Raw genomic sequence first — 18,207 nt, forward strand, 5'->3', positions numbered from 1 at the left:
AGACTTGTGCATCTGTTTGAAGGTGCAGTTAATCACAATGTTCTCGACTTCTCTATAGCTTAACTGATAAGGATGTACTAAGATGAAGATGTTAAGATGTTGTTTATAGTTTTTATTATTCCCACTAACAGTAGCGTAAACCTTCCTCCCTCAACTTGTCAGATCACTCAATTGCTATTGGCGTATCATAACCTATAAGAATTGCACTGAGAAGGGGATGCCGTCACTTGGCTGGCAATCACATCTTTTTATCTAGGTCCTGATGTAGGTGCTAGTGTTGTGTAGAGAGTGGTAGCAAATGAGGCATAGGATTGATGTAATGTAATGTGTATACTTGTAAAGCGCACTGTTGCCAGCCGGCGTCCTGGCGCTGTATACCGCTGGGGAACCAGTCCTGGCTTGCCCTGTGGGATGGCCCCTGCTGGGAATCCCCAAGGTGGAGCCAGGCATCCCCGGCGTTGTGGGGGCAGTTGTGGAGATTAGGCAAGCTAATGCCCAGAGTTGCAGAGTGGGACCCCTGGTTAGAGTAGGCACTGACGTGAGAATTATCGAGTCCGCTGACCCTGGTCCATGACCCTGCCGCGTCGGGAATCAAACCCTGGTCCCGGGCCGACTTCTGCTTTTGGGTCTGCCGCCTCTAACCAGTGAGCCATTGAGAGATGTACCCCAGGCTGAACATGAAAACTGAGAAAACATGAAAACTGAGATTCTAATTTTTAGTAGGGTGTGGATTTTCACAATATCCATAGTACTGATTATCAAGCCTTAGAAAATCTGTTTTTTATTGCTGTGCATTCGTTTGAAAATATTCAAGTTCTATTGCACTAACAGTGGACTTTTCCATCTGCAGAATATACTGAATGACCAGAGATGGCAGTGCTGCGGAAGAGAATTTGTCTGCATTGCTGAGACCAAAAAAAAAAACAAGAAGCCATTTCTCAGCACTCTGCCTTCCTTCATCAATTTAAATGGTAAGTCAAACTCGAGCTAGTGGGGTCTTGGCATGATTATCTTTGTCAAGACTCTACCAAAATGGATGACGTTACGGTGATCATCATATTTTATCAGACTTTGTCTCCGAAGCTGAGAAAGCCTGCGTTAGATACCTGTGCTAACAATGTGTCATCAGAGGATATTACTGTCTTTAAGGCTGGAAAGAGTTTCCTTAATTTGGAGCCATGGCCTTACTTTCTCAAGAAGTGAAGCTCATTTGACCTGTTTCCCTGCACTCTGTGTGTGGGTCTCTGATACTCCAGATGGATAGCTGTTTAGGATACTCGGCGGTCTTGCAACTCCATCCAATTTTCAAAAGGAGCCCAATGCTTTCCCAGTATACTGCCTAGCTGCCTTGCAGTCCTAATTACATATAGTTACCTAGTGCATAATTGCTGATGTCTCCTCCTCCTGTGTTTCCTCGTCACCGAGGGCGATTGGTCACGTGCTGTCCTGACATCATAAAGCTAGAGCAGGATGTCATCTGACATGAGGGACAATCAGTTGCCTAGCAAGCACTAAGATACATTTATCATGGTATTGAACTGGGTTGCAGGGTAAACAGGGCGCCCAGCTGAAGACCTAGATGGTGAGATGAATGAAACTGGCGCATTATTTGAGACTTGTGCATCTGTTTGAAGGTGCAGTTAATCACAATGTTCTCGACTTCTCTATAGCTTAACTGATAAGGATGTACTAAGATGAAGATGTTAAGATGTTGTTTATAGTTTTTATTATTCCCACTAACAGTAGCGTAAACCTTCCTCCCTCAACTTATCAGATCACTCAATTGCTATTGGCGTATCATAACCTATAAGAATTGCACTGCGAAGGGGATGCCATCACTTGGCTGGCAATCACATCTTTTTATCTAGGTCCTGATGTAGGTGCTAGTGTTGTGTAGAGAGTGGTAGAAATGAGGCATAGGATTGATGTAATGCAATGTGTATATTTGTAAAGCGCACTGTTGCCAGCCAGCGTCCTAGCGCTGTATACCGCTGGGGAACCAGTCCTGGCTTTCCCTGTGGGATGGTCCCTGCTGGGAATCCCCAAGGTGGAGCCAGGCATCCCCGGCGTTGAGGGGGCCGTTGTGGAGATTAGGCAAGCTAATGCCCAGAGTTGCAGAGTGGGACCCCTGGTTAGAGTAGGCACTGACGTGAGAATTATCGAGTCCGCTGACCCTGGTCCATGACCCTGCCGTGTCGGGAATCAAACCCTGGTCCCGGGCCGACTTCTGCTTTTGGGTCTGCTGCCTCTAACCAGTGAGTCATTGAGAGATGTACCCCAGGCTGAACATGAAAACTGAGAAAACATGAAAACTGAGATTCTAATTTTTAGTAGGGTGTGGATTTTCACAATATCCATAGTACTGATTATCAAGCCTTAGAAAATCTGTTTTTTATTGCTGTGCATTCGTTTGAGAATATTCAAGTTCTAATGCACTAACAGTGGACTTTTCCATCTGCAGAATATACTGAATGACCAGAGATGGCAGTGCTGCGGAAGAGAATTTGTCTGCATTGCTGAGACCAAAAAAAAAAGCCAAGAAGCCATTTCTCAGCACTCTGCCTTCCTTCATCAATTTAAATGGTAAGTCAAACTCGAGTTAGTGGGGTCTTGGCATGATTATCTTTGTCAAGACTCTACCAAAATGGATGACGTTACGGTGATCATATTTTATCAGACTTTGTCTCCGCAGCTGAGAAAGCCTGCGTTAGATACCTGTGCTAACAATGTGTCATCAGAGGACATTACTGTCTTTAAGGCTGGAAAGAGTTTCCTTAATTTGGAGCCATGGCCTTACTTTCTCAAGGAGTGAAGCTCATTTGACCTGTTTCTCTGCACTCTGTGTGTGGGTCTCTGATACTCCAGATGGATAGCTGTTTAGGATACTCGGCGGTCTTGCAACTCCATCCAATTTTCAAAAGGAGCCCAATGCTTTCCCAGTATACTGCCTAGCTGCCTTGCAGTCCTAATTACATATAGTTACCTAGTGCATAATTGCTGATGTCTCCTCCTCCTGTGTTTCCTCGTCACCGAGGGCGATTGGTCACGTGCTGTCCTGACATCATAAAGCTAGAGCAGGATGTCATCTGACATGAGGGACAATCAGTTGCCTAGCAAGCACTAAGATACATTTATCATGGTATTGAACTGGGTTGCAGGGTAAACAGGGCGCCCAGCTGAAGACCTAGATGGTGAGATGAATGAAACTGGCGCATTATTTGAGACTTGTGCATCTGTTTGAAGGTGCAGTTAATCACAATGTTCTCGACTTCTCTATAGCTTAACTGATAAGGATGTACTAAGATGAAGATGTTAAGATGTTGTTTATAGTTTTTATTATTCCCACTAACAGTAGCGTAAACCTTCCTCCCTCAACTTGTCAGATCACTCAATTGCTATTGGCGTATCATAACCTATAAGAATTGCACTGAGAAGGGGATGCCATCACTTGGCTGGCAATCACATCTTTTTATCTAGGTCCTGATGTAGGTGCTAGTGTTGTGTAGAGAGTGGTAGCAAATGAGGCATAGGATTGATGTAATGTAATGTGTATATTTGTAAAGCGCACTGTTGCCAGCCAGCGTCCTGGCGCTGTATACCGCTGGGGAACCAGTCCTGGCTTGCCCTGTGGGATGGCCCCTGCTGGGAATCCCCAAGGTGGAGCCAGGCATCCCCGGCGTTGAGGGGGCCGTTGTGGAGATTAGGCAAGCTAATGCCCAGAGTTGCAGAGTGGGACCCCTGGTTAGAGTAGGCACTGACGTGAGAATTATCGAGTCCGCTGACCCTGGTCCATGACCCTGCCGCGTCGGGAATCAAACCCTGGTCCCGGGCCGACTTCTGCTTTTGGGTCTGCCGCCTCTAACCAGGGAGCCATTGAGAGATGTACCCCAGGCTGAACATGAAAACTGAGAAAACATGAAAACTGAGATTCTAATTTTTAGTAGGGTGTGGATTTTCACAATATCCATAGTACTGATTATCAAGCCTTAGAAAATCTGTTTTTTATTGCTGTGCATTCGTTTGAAAATATTCAAGTTCTAATGCACTAACAGTGGACTTTTCCATCTGCAGAATATACTGAATGACCAGAGATGGCAGTGCTGCGGAAGAGAATTTGTCTGCATTGCTGAGACCAAAAAAAAAAACAAGAAGCCATTTCTCAGCACTCTGCCTTCCTTCATCAATTTAAATGGTAAGTCAAACTCGAGCTAGTGGGGTCTTGGCATGATTATCTTTGTCAAGACTCTACCAAAATGGATGACGTTACGGTGATCATCATATTTTATCAGACTTTGTCTCCGAAGCTGAGAAAGCCTGCGTTAGATACCTGTGCTAACAATGTGTCATCAGAGGACATTACTGTCTTTAAGGCTGGAAAGAGTTTCCTTAATTTGGAGCCATGGCCTTACTTTCTCAAGAAGTGAAGCTGTTGACCTGTTTCCCTGCACTCTGTGTGTGGGTCTCTGATACTCCAGATGGATAGCTGTTTAGGATACTCGGCGGTCTTGCAACTCCATCCAATTTTCAAAAGGAGCCCAATGCTTTCCCAGTATACTGCCTAGCTGCCTTGCAGTCCTAATTACATATAGTTACCTAGTGCATAATTGCTGATGTCTCCTCCTCCTGTGTTTCCTCGTCACCGAGGGCGATTGGTCACGTGCTGTCCTGACATCATAAAGCTAGAGCAGGATGTCATCTGACATGAGGGACAATCAGTTGCCTAGCAAGCACCAAGATACATTTATCATGGTATTGAACTGGGTTGCAGGGTAAACAGGGCGCCCAGCTGAAGACCTAGATGGTGAGATGAATGAAACTGGCGCATTATTTGAGACTTGTGCATCTGTTTGAAGGTGCAGTTAATCACAATGTTCTCGACTTCTCTATAGCTTAACTGATAAGGATGTACTAAGATGAAGATGTTAAGATGTTGTTTATAGTTTTTATTATTCCCACTAACAGTAGCGTAAACCTTCCTCCCTCAACTTGTCAGATCACTCAATTGCTATTGGCGTATCATAACCTATAAGAATTGCACTGAGAAGGGGATGCCATCACTTGGCTGGCAATCACATCTTTTTATCTAGGTCCTGATGTAGGTGCTAGTGTTGTGTAGAGAGTGGTAGAAATGAGGCATAGGATTGATGTAATGCAATGTGTATATTTGTAAAGCGCACTGTTGCCAGCCAGCGTCCTAGCGCTGTATACCGCTGGGGAACCAGTCCTGGCTTTCCCTGTGGGATGGTCCCTGCTGGGAATCCCCAAGGTGGAGCCAGGCATCCCCGGCGTTGAGGGGGCCGTTGTGGAGATTAGGCAAGCTAATGCCCAGAGTTGCAGAGTGGGACCCCTGGTTAGAGTAGGCACTGACGTGAGAATTATCGAGTCCGCTGACCCTGGTCCATGACCCTGCCGTGTCGGGAATCAAACCCTGGTCCCGGGCCGACTTCTGCTTTTGGGTCTGCTGCCTCTAACCAGTGAGCCATTGAGAGATGTACCCCAGGCTGAACATGAAAACTGAGAAAACATGAAAACTGAGATTCTAATTTTTAGTAGGGTGTGGATTTTCACAATATCCATAGTACTGATTATCAAGCCTTAGAAAATCTGTTTTTTATTGCTGTGCATTCGTTTGAAAATATTCAAGTTCTAATGCACTAACAGTGGACTTTTCCATCTGCAGAATATACTGAATGACCAGAGATGGCAGTGCTGCGGAAGAGAATTTGTCTGCATTGCTGAGACCAAAAAAAAAAACAAGAAGCCATTTCTCAGCACTCTGCCTTCCTTCATCAATTTAAATGGTAAGTCAAACTCGAGCTAGTGGGGTCTTGGCATGATTATCTTTGTCAAGACTCTACCAAAATGGATGACGTTACGGTGATCATATTTTATCAGACTTTGTCTCCGCAGCTGAGAAAGCCTGCGTTAGATACCTGTGCTAACAATGTGTCATCAGAGGACATTACTGTCTTTAAGGCTGGAAAGAGTTTCCTTAATTTGGAGCCATGGCCTTACTTTCTCAAGGAGTGAAGCTCATTTGACCTGTTTCTCTGCACTCTGTGTGTGGGTCTCTGATACTCCAGATGGATAGCTGTTTAGGATACTCGGCGGTCTTGCAACTCCATCCAATTTTCAAAAGGAGCCCAATGCTTTCCCAGTATACTGCCTAGCTGCCTTGCAGTCCTAATTACATATAGTTACCTAGTGCATAATTGCTGATTTCTCCTCCTCCTGTGTTTTCTCGTCACCGAGGGCGATTGGTCACGTGCTGTCCTGACATCATAAAGCTAGAGCAGGATGTCATCTGACATGAGGGACAATCAGTTGCCTAGCAAGCACTAAGATACATTTATCATGGTATTGAACTGGGTTGCAGGGTAAACAGGGCGCCCAGCTGAAGACCTAGATGGTGAGATGAATGAAACAGGCGCATTATTTGAGACTTGTGCATCTGTTTGAAGGTGCAGTTAATCACAATGTTCTCGACTTCTCTATAGCTTAACTGATAAGGATGTACTAAGATGAAGATGTTAAGATGTTGTTTATAGTTTTTATTATTCCCACTAACAGTAGCGTAAACCTTCCTCCCTCAACTTATCAGATCACTCAATTGCTATTGGCGTATCATAACCTATAAGAATTGCACTGAGAAGGGGATGCCGTCACATGGCTGGCAATCACATCTTTTTATCTAGGTCCTGATGTAGGTGCTAGTGTTGTGTAGAGAGTGGTAGCAAATGAGGCATAGGATTGATGTAATGTAATGTGTATACTTGTAAAGCGCACTGTTGCCAGCCGGCGTCCTGGCGCTGTATACCGCTGGGGAACCAGTCCTGGCTTGCCCTGTGGGATGGCCCCTGCTGGGAATCCCCAAGGTGGAGCCAGGCATCCCCGGCGTTGAGGGGGCCGTTGTGGAGATTAGGCAAGCTAATGCCCAGAGTTGCAGAGTGGGACCCCTGGTTAGAGTAGGCACTGACGTGAGAATTATCGAGTCCGCTGACCCTGGTCCATGACCCTGCCGCGTCGGGAATCAAACCCTGGTCCCGGGCCGACTTCTGCTTTTGGGTCTGCCGCCTCTAACCAGTGAGCCATTGAGAGATGTACCCCAGGCTGAACATGAAAACTGAGAAAACATGAAAACTGAGATTCTAATTTTTAGTAGGGTGTGGATTTTCACAATATCCATAGTACTGATTATCAAGCCTTAGAAAATCTGTTTTTTATTGCTGTGCATTCGTTTGAAAATATTCAAGTTCTATTGCACTAACAGTGGACTTTTCCATCTGCAGAATATACTGAATGACCAGAGATGGCAGTGCTGCGGAAGAGAATTTGTCTGCATTGCTGAGACCAAAAAAAAAAACAAGAAGCCATTTCTCAGCACTCTGCCTTCCTTCATCAATTTAAATGGTAAGTCAAACTCGAGTTAGTGGGGTCTTGGCATGATTATCTTTGTCAAGACTCTACCAAAATGGATGACGTTACGGTGATCATATTTTATCAGACTTTGTCTCCGCAGCTGAGAAAGCCTGCGTTAGATACCTGTGCTAACAATGTGTCATCAGAGGACATTACTGTCTTTAAGGCTGGAAAGAGTTTCCTTAATTTGGAGCCATGGCCTTACTTTCTCAAGGAGTGAAGCTCATTTGACCTGTTTCTCTGCACTCTGTGTGTGGGTCTCTGATACTCCAGATGGATAGCTGTTTAGGATACTCTGCGGTCTTGCAACTCCATCCAATTTTCAAAAGGAGCCCAATGCTTTCCCAGTATACTGCCTAGCTGCCTTGCAGTCCTAATTACATATAGTTACCTAGTGCATAATTGCTGATGTCTCCTCCTGTGTTTCCTCGTCACCGAGGGCGATTGGTCACGTGCTGTCCTGACATCATAAAGCTAGAGCAGGATGTCATCTGACATGAGGGACAATCAGTTGCCTAGCAAGCACTAAGATACATTTATCATGGTATTGAACTGGGTTGCAGGGTAAACAGGGCGCCCAGCTGAAGACCTAGATGGTGAGATGAATGAAACTGGCGCATTATTTGAGACTTGTGCATCTGTTTGAAGGTGCAGTTAATCACAATGTTCTCGACTTCTCTATAGCTTAACTGATAAGGATGTACTAAGATGAAGATGTTAAGATGTTGTTTATAGTTTTTATTATTCCCACTAACAGTAGCGTAAACCTTCCTCCCTCAACTTGTCAGATCACTCAATTGCTATTGGCGTATCATAACCTATAAGAATTGCACTGAGAAGGGGATGCCGTCACTTGGCTGGCAATCACATCTTTTTATCTAGGTCCTGATGTAGGTGCTAGTGTTGTGTAGAGAGTGGTAGCAAATGAGGCATAGGATTGATGTAATGTAATGTGTATACTTGTAAAGCGCACTGTTGCCAGCCGGCGTCCTGGCGCTGTATACCGCTGGGGAACCAGTCCTGGCTTGCCCTGTGGGATGGCCCCTGCTGGGAATCCCCAAGGTGGAGCCAGGCATCCCCGGCGTTGTGGGGGCAGTTGTGGAGATTAGGCAAGCTAATGCCCAGAGTTGCAGAGTGGGACCCCTGGTTAGAGTAGGCACTGACGTGAGAATTATCGAGTCCGCTGACCCTGGTCCATGACCCTGCCGCGTCGGGAATCAAACCCTGGTCCCGGGCCGACTTCTGCTTTTGGGTCTGCCGCCTCTAACCAGTGAGCCATTGAGAGATGTACCCCAGGCTGAACATGAAAACTGAGAAAACATGAAAACTGAGATTCTAATTTTTAGTAGGGTGTGGATTTTCACAATATCCATAGTACTGATTATCAAGCCTTAGAAAATCTGTTTTTTATTGCTGTGCATTCGTTTGAAAATATTCAAGTTCTATTGCACTAACAGTGGACTTTTCCATCTGCAGAATATACTGAATGACCAGAGATGGCAGTGCTGCGGAAGAGAATTTGTCTGCATTGCTGAGACCAAAAAAAAAACAAGAAGCCATTTCTCAGCACTCTGCCTTCCTTCATCAATTTAAATGGTAAGTCAAACTCGAGTTAGTGGGGTCTTGGCATGATTATCTTTGTCAAGACTCTACCAAAATGGATGACGTTACGGTGATCATATTTTATCAGACTTTGTCTCCGCAGCTGAGAAAGCCTGCGTTAGATACCTGTGCTAACAATGTGTCATCAGAGGACATTACTGTCTTTAAGGCTGGAAAGAGTTTCCTTAATTTGGAGCCATGGCCTTACTTTCTCAAGAAGTGAAGCTCATTTGACCTGTTTCTCTGCACTCTGTGTGTGGGTCTCTGATACTCCAGATGGATAGCTGTTTAGGATACTCGGCGGTCTTGCAACTCCATCCAATTTTCAAAAGGAGCCCAATGCTTTCCCAGTATACTGCCTAGCTGCCTTGCAGTCCTAATTACATATAGTTACCTAGTGCATAATTGCTGATGTCTCCTCCTCCTGTGTTTCCTCGTCACCGAGGGCGATTGGTCACGTGCTGTCCTGACATCATAAAGCTAGAGCAGGATGTCATCTGACATGAGGGACAATCAGTTGCCTAGCAAGCACCAAGATACATTTATCATGGTATTGAACTGGGTTGCAGGGTAAACAGGGCGCCCAGCTGAAGACCTAGATGGTGAGATGAATGAAACTGGCGCATTATTTGAGACTTGTGCATCTGTTTGAAGGTGCAGTTAATCACAATGTTCTCGACTTCTCTATAGCTTAACTGATAAGGATGTACTAAGATGAAGATGTTAAGATGTTGTTTATAGTTTTTATTATTCCCACTAACAGTAGCGTAAACCTTCCTCCCTCAACTTATCAGATCACTCATTTGCTATTGGCGTATCATAACCTATAAGAATTGCACTGAGAAGGGGATGCCATCACTTGGCTGGCAATCACATCTTTTTATCTAGGTCCTGATGTAGGTGCTAGTGTTGTGTAGAGAGTGGTAGAAATGAGGCATAGGATTGATGTAATGCAATGTGTATATTTGTAAAGCGCACTGTTGCCAGCCAGCGTCCTGGCGCTGTATACCGCTGGGGAACCAGTCCTGGCTTGCCCTGTGGGATGGCCCCTGCTGGGAATCCCCAAGGTGGAGCCAGGCATCCCCGGCGTTGTGGGGGCAGTTGTGGAGATTAGGCAAGCTAATGCCCAGAGTTGCAGAGTGGGACCCCTGGTTAGAGTAGGCACTGACGTGAGAATTATCGAGTCCGCTGACCCTGGTCCATGACCCTGCCGCGTCGGGAATCAAACCCTGGTCCCGGGCCGACTTCTGCTTTTGGGTCTGCCGCCTCTAACCAGTGAGCCATTGAGAGATGTACCCCAGGCTGAACATGAAAACTGAGAAAACATGAAAACTGAGATTCTAATTTTTAGTAGGGTGTGGATTTTCACAATATCCATAGTACTGATTATCAAGCCTTAGAAAATCTGTTTTTTATTGCTGTGCATTCGTTTGAAAATATTCAAGTTCTATTGCACTAACAGTGGACTTTTCCATCTGCAGAATATACTGAATGACCAGAGATGGCAGTGCTGCGGAAGAGAATTTGTCTGCATTGCTGAGACCAAAAAAAAAAACAAGAAGCCATTTCTCAGCACTCTGCCTTCCTTCATCAATTTAAATGGTAAGTCAAACTCGAGCTAGTGGGGTCTTGGCATGATTATCTTTGTCAAGACTCTACCAAAATGGATGACGTTACGGTGATCATCATATTTTATCAGACTTTGTCTCCGAAGCTGAGAAAGCCTGCGTTAGATACCTGTGCTAACAATGTGTCAGAGGATATTACTGTCTTTAAGGCTGGAAAGAGTTTCCTTAATTTGGAGCCATGGCCTTACTTTCTCAAGAAGTGAAGCTCATTTGACCTGTTTCCCTGCACTCTGTGTGTGGGTCTCTGATACTCCAGATGGATAGCTGTTTAGGATACTCGGCGGTCTTGCAACTCCATCCAATTTTCAAAAGGAGCCCAATGCTGTCCCAGTATACTGCCTAGCTGCCTTGCAGTCCTAATTACATATAGTTACCTAGTGCATAATTGCTGATGTCTCCTCCTCCTGTGTTTCCTCGTCACCGAGGGCGATTGGTCACGTGCTGTCCTGACATCATAAAGCTAGAGCAGGATGTCATCTGACATGAGGGACAATCAGTTGCCTAGCAAGCACTAAGATACATTTATCATGGTATTGAACTGGGTTGCAGGGTAAACAGGGCGCCCAGCTGAAGACCTAGATGGTGAGATGAATGAAACTGGCGCATTATTTGAGACTTGTGCATCTGTTTGAAGGTGCAGTTAATCACAATGTTCTCGACTTCTCTATAGCTTAACTGATAAGGATGTACTAAGATGAAGATGTTAAGATGTTGTTTATAGTTTTTATTATTCCCACTAACAGTAGCGTAAACCTTCCTCCCTCCACTTATCAGATCACTCAATTGCTATTGGCGTATCATAACCTATAAGAATTGCACTGAGAAGGGGATGCCATCACTTGGCTGGCAATCACATCTTTTTATCTAGGTCCTGATGTAGGTGCTAGTGTTGTGTAGAGAGTGGTAGAAATGAGGCATAGGATTGATGTAATGCAATGTGTATATTTGTAAAGCGCACTGTTGCCAGCCAGCGTCCTGGCGCTGTATACCGCTGGGGAACCAGTCCTGGCTTGCCCTGTGGGATGGCCCCTGCTGGGAATCCCCAAGGTGGAGCCAGGCATCCCCGGCGTTGTGGGGGCAGTTGTGGAGATTAGGCAAGCTAATGCCCAGAGTTGCAGAGTGGGACCCCTGGTTTAGAGTAGGCACTGACGTGAGAATTATCGAGTTCGCTGACCCTGGTCCATGACCCTGCCGCGTCGGGAATCAAACCCTGGTCCCGGGCCGACTTCTGCTTTTGGGTCTGCCGCCTCTAACCAGTGAGCCATTGAGAGATGTACCCCAGGCTGAACATGAAAACTGAGAAAACATGAAAACTGAGATTCTAATTTTTAGTAGGGTGTGGATTTTCACAATATCCATAGTACTGATTATCAAGCCTTAGAAAATCTGTTTTTTATTGCTGTGCATTCGTTTGAAAATATTCAAGTTCTATTGCACTAACAGTGGACTTTTCCATCTGCAGAATATACTGAATGACCAGAGATGGCAGTGCTGCGGAAGAGAATTTGTCTGCATTGCTGAGACCAAAAAAAAAAACAAGAAGCCATTTCTCAGCACTCTGCCTTCCTTCATCAATTTAAATGGTAAGTCAAACTCGAGCTAGTGGGGTCTTGGCATGATTATCTTTGTCAAGACTCTACCAAAATGGATGACGTTACGGTGATCATCATATTTTATCAGACTTTGTCTCCGAAGCTGAGAAAGCCTGCGTTAGATACCTGTGCTAACAATGTGTCATCAGAGGATATTACTGTCTTTAAGGCTGGAAAGAGTTTCCTTAATTTGGAGCCATGGCCTTACTTTCTCAAGAAGTGAAGCTCATTTGACCTGTTTCCCTGCACTCTGTGTGTGGGTCTCTGATACTCCAGATGGATAGCTGTTTAGGATACTCGGCGGTCTTGCAACTCCATCCAATTTTCAAAAGGAGCCCAATGCTTTCCCAGTATACTGCCTAGCTGCCTTGCAGTCCTAATTACATATAGTTACCTAGTGCATAATTGCTGATGTCTCCTCCTCCTGTGTTTCCTCGTCACCGAGGGCGATTGGTCACGTGCTGTCCTGACATCATAAAGCTAGAGCAGGATGTCATCTGACATGAGGGACAATCAGTTGCCTAGCAAGCACTAAGATACATTTATCATGGTATTGAACTGGGTTGCAGGGTAAACAGGGCGCCCAGCTGAAGACCTAGATGGTGAGATGAATGAAACTGGCGCATTATTTGAGACTTGTGCATCTGTTTGAAGGTGCAGTTAATCACAATGTTCTCGACTTCTCTATAGCTTAACTGATAAGGATGTACTAAGATGAAGATGTTAAGATGTTGTTTATAGTTTTTATTATTCCCACTAACAGTAGCGTAAACCTTCCTCCCTCAACTTATCAGATCACTCAATTGCTATTGGCGTATCATAACCTATAAGAATTGCACTGAGAAGGGGATGCCATCACTTGGCTGGCAATCACATCTTTTTATCTAGGTCCTGATGTAGGTGCTAGTGTTGTGTAGAGAGTGGTAGAAATGAGGCATAGGATTGATGTAATGCAATGTGTATATTTGTAAAGCGCACTGTTGCCAGCCAGCGTCCTAGCGCTGTATACCGCTGGGGAACCAGTCCTGGCTTTCCCTGTGGGATGGTCCCTGCTGGGAATCCCCAAGGTGGAGCCAGGCATCCCCGGCGTTGAGGGGGCCGTTGTGGAGATTAGGCAAGCTAATGCCCAGAGTTGCAGAGTGGGACCCCTGGTTAGAGTAGGCACTGACGTGAGAATTATCGAGTCCGCTGACCCTGGTCCATGACCCTGCCGTGTCGGGAATCAAACCCTGGTCCCGGGCCGACTTCTGCTTTTGGGTCTGCTGCCTCTAACCAGTGAGCCATTGAGAGATGTACCCCAGGCTGAACATGAAAACTGAGAAAACATGAAAACTGAGATTCTAATTTTTAGTAGGGTGTGGATTTTCACAATATCCATAGTACTGATTATCAAGCCTTAGAAAATCTGTTTTTTATTGCTGTGCATTCGTTTGAAAATATTCAAGTTCTAATGCACTAACAGTGGACTTTTCCATCTGCAGAATATACTGAATGACCAGAGATGGCAGTGCTGCGGAAGAGAATTTGTCTGCATTGCTGAGACCAAAAAAAAAAACAAGAAGCCATTTCTCAGCACTCTGCCTTCCTTCATCAATTTAAATGGTAAGTCAAACTCGAGCTAGTGGGGTCTTGGCATGATTATCTTTGTCAAGACTCTACCAAAATGGATGACGTTACGGTGATCATCATATTTTATCAGACTTTGTCTCCGAAGCTGAGAAAGCCTGCGTTAGATACCTGTGCTAACAATGTGTCATCAGAGGACATTACTGTCTTTAAGGCTGGAAAGAGTTTCCTTAATTTGGAGCCATGGCCTTACTTTCTCAAGAAGTGAAGCTCATTTGACCTGTTTCCCTGCACTCTGTGTGTGGGTCTCTGATACTCCAGATGGATAGCTGTTTAGGATACTCGGCGGTCTTGCAACTCCATCCAATTTTCAAAAGGAGCCCAATGCTTTCCCAGTATACTGCCTAGCTGCCTTGCAGTCCTAATTACATATAGTTACCTAGTGCATAATTGCTGATGTCTCCTCCTCCTGTGTTTCCTCGTCACCGAGGGCGATTGGTCACGTGCTGTCCTGACATCATAAAGCTAGAGCAGGATGTCATCTGACATGAGGGACAATCAGTTGCCTAGCAAGCACCAAGATACATTTATCATGGTATTGAACTGGGTTGCAGGGTAAACAGGGCGCCCAGCTGAAGACCTAGATGGTGAGATGAATGAAACTGGCGCATTATTTGAGACTTGTGCATCTGTTTGAAGGTGCAGTTAATCACAATGTTCTCGACTTCTCTATAGCTTAACTGATAAGGATGTACTAAGATGAAGATGTTAAGATGTTGTTTATAGTTTTTATTATTCCCACTAACAGTAGCGTGAACTTTCCTCCCTCAACTTATCAGATCACTCAATTGCTATTGGCGTATCATAACCTATAAGAATTGCACTGAGAAGGGGATGCCATCACTTGGCTGGCAATCACATCTTTTTATCTAGGTCCTGATGTAGGTGCTAGTGTTGTGTAGAGAGTGGTAGCAAATGAGGCATAGGATTGATGTAATGTAATGTGTATACTTGTAAAGCGCACTGTTGCCAGCCGGCGTCCTGGCGCTGTATACCGCTGGGGAACCAGTCCTGGCTTGCCCTGTGGGATGGCCCCTGCTGGGAATCCCCAAGGTGGAGCCAGGCATCCCCGGCGTTGAGGGGCCGTTGTGGAGATTAGGCAAGCTAATGCCCAGAGTTGCAGAGTGGGACCCCTGGTTAGAGTAGGCACTGACGTGAGAATTATCGAGTCCGCTGACCCTGGTCCATGACCCTGCCACGTCGGGAATCAAACCCTGGTCCCGGGCCGACTTCTGCTTTTGGGTCTGCCGCCTCTAACCAGTGAGCCATTGAGAGATGTACCCCAGGCTGAACATGAAAACTGAGAAAACATGAAAACTGAGATTCTAATTTTTAGTAGGGTGTGGATTTTCACAATATCCATAGTACTGATTATCAAGCCTTAGAAAATCTGTTTTTTATTGCTGTGCATTCGTTTGAAAATATTCAAGTTCTATTGCACTAACAGTGGACTTTTCCATCTGCAGAATATACTGAATGACCAGAGATGGCAGTGCTGCGGAAGAGAATTTGTCTGCATTGCTGAGACCCAAAAAAAAAACAAGAAGCCATTTCTCAGCACTCTGCCTTCCTTCATCAATTTAAATGGTAAGTCAAACTCGAGCTAGTGGGGTCTTGGCATGATTATCTTTGTCAAGACTCTACCAAAATGGATGACGTTACGGTGATCATATTTTATCAGACTTTGTCTCCGCAGCTGAGAAAGCCTGCGTTAGATACCTGTGCTAACAATGTGTCATCAGAGGACATTACTGTCTTTAAGGCTGGAAAGAGTTTCCTTAATTTGGAGCCATGGCCTTACTTTCTCAAGGAGTGAAGCTCATTTGACCTGTTTCTCTGCACTCTGTGTGTGGGTCTCTGATACTCCAGATGGATAGCTGTTTAGGATACTCGGCGGTCTTGCAACTCCATCCAATTTTCAAAAGGAGCCCAATGCTTTCCCAGTATACTGCCTAGCTGCCTTGCAGTCCTAATTACATATAGTTACCTAGTGCATAATTGCTGATTTCTCCTCCTCCTGTGTTTCCTCGTCACCGAGGGCGATTGGTCACGTGCTGTCCTGACATCATAAAGCTAGAGCAGGATGTCATCTGACATGAGGGACAATCAGTTGCCTAGCAAGCACTAAGATACATTTATCATGGTATTGAACTGGGTTGCAGGGTAAACAGGGCGCCCAGCTGAAGACCTAGATGGTGAGATGAATGAAACAGGCGCATTATTTGAGACTTGTGCATCTGTTTGAAGGTGCAGTTAATCACAATGTTCTCGACTTCTCTATAGCTTAACTGATAAGGATGTACTAAGATGAAGATGTTAAGATGTTGTTTATAGTTTTTATTATTCCCACTAACAGTAGCGTAAACCTTCCTCCCTCAACTTATCAGATCACTCAATTGCTATTGGCGTATCATAACCTATAAGAATTGCACTGAGAAGGGGATGCCGTCACATGGCTGGCAATCACATCTTTTTATCTAGGTCCTGATGTAGGTGCTAGTGTTGTGTAGAGAGTGGTAGCAAATGAGGCATAGGATTGATGTAATGTAATGTGTATACTTGTAAAGCGCACTGTTGCCAGCCGGCGTCCTGGCGCTGTATACCGCTGGGGAACCAGTCCTGGCTTGCCCTGTGGGATGGCCCCTGCTGGGAATCCCCAAGGTGGAGCCAGGCATCCCCGGCGTTGAGGGGGCCGTTGTGGAGATTAGGCAAGCTAATGCCCAGAGTTGCAGAGTGGGACCCCTGGTTAGAGTAGGCACTGACGTGAGAATTATCGAGTCCGCTGACCCTGGTCCATGACCCTGCCGCGTCGGGAATCAAACCCTGGTCCCGGGCCGACTTCTGCTTTTGGGTCTGCCGCCTCTAACCAGGGAGCCATTGAGAGATGTACCCCAGGCTGAACATGAAAACTGAGAAAACATGAAAACTGAGATTCTAATTTTTAGTAGGGTGTGGATTTTCACAATATCCATAGTACTGATTATCAAGCCTTAGAAAATCTGTTTTTTATTGCTGTGCATTCGTTTGAAAATATTCAAGTTCTAATGCACTAACAGTGGACTTTTCCATCTGCAGAATATACTGAATGACCAGAGATGGCAGTGCTGCGGAAGAGAATTTGTCTGCATTGCTGAGACCAAAAAAAAAAAACAAGAAGCCATTTCTCAGCACTCTGCCTTCCTTCATCAATTTAAATGGTAAGTCAAACTCGAGCTAGTGGGGTCTTGGCATGATTATCTTTGTCAAGACTCTACCAAAATGGATGACGTTACGGTGATCATCATATTTTATCAGACTTTGTCTCCGAAGCTGAGAAAGCCTGCGTTAGATACCTGTGCTAACAATGTGTCATCAGAGGACATTACTGTCTTTAAGGCTGGAAAGAGTTTCCTTAATTTGGAGCCATGGCCTTACTTTCTCAAGAAGTGAAGCTCAGTTGACCTGTTTCCCTGCACTCTGTGTGTGGGTCTCTGATACTCCAGATGGATAGCTGTTTAGGATACTCGGCGGTCTTGCAACTCCATCCAATTTTCAAAAGGAGCCCAATGCTTTCCCAGTATACTGCCTAGCTGCCTTGCAGTCCTAATTACATATAGTTACCTAGTGCATAATTGCTGATGTCTCCTCCTCCTGTGTTTCCTCGTCACCGAGGGCGATTGGTCACGTGCTGTCCTGACATCATAAAGCTAGAGCAGGATGTCATCTGACATGAGGGACAATCAGTTGCCTAGCAAGCACCAAGATACATTTATCATGGTATTGAACTGGGTTGCAGGGTAAACAGGGCGCCCAGCTGAAGACCTAGATGGTGAGATGAATGAAACTGGCGCATTATTTGAGACTTGTGCATCTGTTTGAAGGTGCAGTTAATCACAATGTTCTCGACTTCTCTATAGCTTAACTGATAAGGATGTACTAAGATGAAGATGTTAAGATGTTGTTTATAGTTTTTATTATTCCCACTAACAGTAGCGTAAACCTTCCTCCCTCAACTTGTCAGATCACTCAATTGCTATTGGCGTATCATAACCTATAAGAATTGCACTGAGAAGGGGATGCCATCACTTGGCTGGCAATCACATCTTTTTATCTAGGTCCTGATGTAGGTGCTAGTGTTGTGTAGAGAGTGGTAGAAATGAGGCATAGGATTGATGTAATGCAATGTGTATATTTGTAAAGCGCACTGTTGCCAGCCAGCGTCCTAGCGCTGTATACCGCTGGGGAACCAGTCCTGGCTTTCCCTGTGGGATGGTCCCTGCTGGGAATCCCCAAGGTGGAGCCAGGCATCCCCGGCGTTGAGGGGGCCGTTGTGGAGATTAGGCAAGCTAATGCCCAGAGTT

Source organism: Lissotriton helveticus, chromosome 7, assembly GCF_964261635.1.
Source record: "Lissotriton helveticus chromosome 7, aLisHel1.1, whole genome shotgun sequence".
NCBI lineage: Eukaryota > Metazoa > Chordata > Amphibia > Caudata > Salamandridae > Lissotriton > Lissotriton helveticus.